The 2,500-nt window shown below is 58.8% G+C and overlaps 1 protein-coding gene across 2 annotated transcripts in view; it reads left to right on the forward strand.

Annotated features, from left to right (window-relative positions):
- The window catches only part of adamts6 (ADAM metallopeptidase with thrombospondin type 1 motif, 6), a 351,012-nt gene that overhangs the window by 85,812 nt on the left and 262,700 nt on the right, over nucleotides 1–2,500 (forward strand). The gene's annotated exons all lie outside the window — the stretch shown is intronic.

Below are 2,500 nucleotides of genomic sequence, written 5' to 3' on the forward strand. Positions count from 1 at the left end.
AAACGGGAACATGGACATGCACACACCAACACCAAAAACGACCAACAACATTGAAGTGAACAGACAGAGTATATATGGAGAACGAGAACCAATCACAAAACAGAGACAGACAAGGACTAAGACAAAACACCTGGGGAAGAGAATGAATGTAATTAGTGTCCATGGTAACAGATAGGTGGGCGGGGTCAACAATTAACATCAGGGAGAGACGGCAGACAGAAACAAGGGGAAAACACAGACAGACACATTACAGAGCCCCCCCCCCCCCCCCCCCCCAAGTCCACAAAACCCAGTTCAGGCGAGTGGAGCGAAGGCGCAACCAGGGTGGGAGGGCGGGTCGGGTTCGTGTAGTGGTGGCGCCCGCCGAGCAGGAGGCCGGGGCGGCGCCAGCCGAGCCGGGGGCCGGGGCGGCGCCGGCAGAGCCGGAGGCCAGGGCGGCGCCGGGAGAACAGGAGGCCAGGGCGGCGCCGGGAGAACAGGAGGCCAGGGCGGCGCCGGGAGAACAGGAGGCCAGGGCGGCGCCGGGAGAACAGGAGGCCAGGGCGGCGCCGGGAGAACAGGAGGCCAGGGCGGCGCCGGCAGAGCAGGAGGCCAGGGCGGCGCCGGAGGCAGAGCCAGAGACCAGAGCAGGACCGGAGACCAGGGTGGTGCCGGAGGCGGAGCCAGAGACCAGAGCAGGACCGGAGACCAGGGTGGTGCTGGAGGCGGAGCCAGAGACCAGAGCAGGACCGGAGACCAGGGTGGTGCTGGAGGCGGAGCCGGAGGCCAGAGCAGGACCAGAGACCAGGGTGGTGCTGGAGGCGGAGCCAGAGACCAGAGCAGGACCGGAGACCAGGGTGGTGCTGGAGGCGGAGCCAGAGACCAGAGCAGGACCGGGGACCAGGGTGGTGCTGGAGGCGGAGCCAGAGACCGGAACGGAGTTGGCAGCCAAGGTGGTGCTTTGGGCCTATGAACAGGGACAGGAGGTAGAAGAGCTGGCAAGTCCAGCGAAGCAAAACACAGGGAAACAGAAACATGCATAGGTTCAGGCCAGGCAGAGAGTTCAGGTAGTTTGGGTGTCATGATGTCGACCGCGTCCTCTGACTCAGTCATTTCGGTCGACCCGGCCGATTCGACTGGTTCCGTCGACCCGGTCGGTTCCGTCGGCCCAGTCGGTTCGGGAGGTTCCGTCGACCCGGTCGGTTCCGGCGACCCGGCAGGTTCCGGCGACCCGGCAGGTTCCGTCGACCCGGTCGGTTCGGCAGGTTCCATCGACCCGGTCGGTTCCGTCGACCCGGTCGGTTCGGCAGGTTCCGTCGACCCGGTCGGTTCGGCAGGTTCCGTCGACCCGGTCGGTTCGGCAGGTTCCGTCGACCCGGTCGGTTCGGCAGGTTCCGTCGACCCGGTCGGTTCCGTCGACCCGGTCGGTTCCGGCGACCCGGCTGGTTCCGGCGACCCGGCTGGTCCAGCTGGCGGCTTAGGGATGCCGGCCGCCCGAGCCGACCTCATCGGGGTATCCGCCAGTTTGGAGACCAGCCGGTTAGCACGGACCTCAGCCGAGCTCGCCGGTACGGTAGCCATGGGAACTGGCTCAATCACGGATGTGCACGGGACTGGTCTGGGCGGAGGCACTGTGGAGCATTCGGGCGTCCGTGGCTGATTCCACTCTGTGGCCCACGGATCCCGATGCTTGCTGACCCCCCCCAAAAAATACTTACGGCCGGCTTCCGTCTCTACAGTCCTCACGCTCAGCGTGGACCCGTCCAGGAGCAACGCCAAGTTGACGAACTCCGAGAATGTCTTTATTTCTCTGGTAGACGGCATCAAATACCGCAGGATCTCCCTTAGTCCGTGCTTAAAAATGTCTTTGAGCGCCTTCTCATCGAAGTTGACCTCGCTGCACAGGTCCAAGAATACCTCCGTGTACTCCTCAACTGGGGCGTCCTCCTGACGTAGGCAAAACAGGAGTTCTGCTGGATCCATTGGTGGTTGGTCGTTCTGTCACGAGCTGACACGGTGAGACACAGGCGAGTGAGGATCCGAATGCAGTTTAAGGTTTTTTAATAAACAAAACACAAACAAACCGGCAGGCAACGCGGAACAAACAGGAAACAGGAAACGGGAACATGGACATGTACACACCAACACCAAAAACGACCAACAACATTGAAGTGAACAGACAGAGTATATATGGAGAACGAGAACCAATCACAAAACAGAGACAGACAAGGACTAAGACAAAACACCTGGGGAAGAGAATGAATGTAATTAGTGTCCATGGTAACAGATAGGTGGGCGGGGTCAACAATTAACATCAGGGAGAGACGGCAGACAGAAACAAGGGGAAAACACAGACAGACACATTACATCGGGAATCCTGCAGGATATTAAATAAGTTCTCAAACATCTAACACATGAAAAATAAGATATGAATCTTAACTATCAAAAAAACCTAGTGTCTAATTTAAGGAATAAAGGATTCATCTGAGGTTCTTCAAATTATTCATGAAGAAATTCTACA

This window comes from Tachysurus fulvidraco, chromosome 20 (assembly GCF_022655615.1).
Source record: "Tachysurus fulvidraco isolate hzauxx_2018 chromosome 20, HZAU_PFXX_2.0, whole genome shotgun sequence".
NCBI lineage: Eukaryota > Metazoa > Chordata > Actinopteri > Siluriformes > Bagridae > Tachysurus > Tachysurus fulvidraco.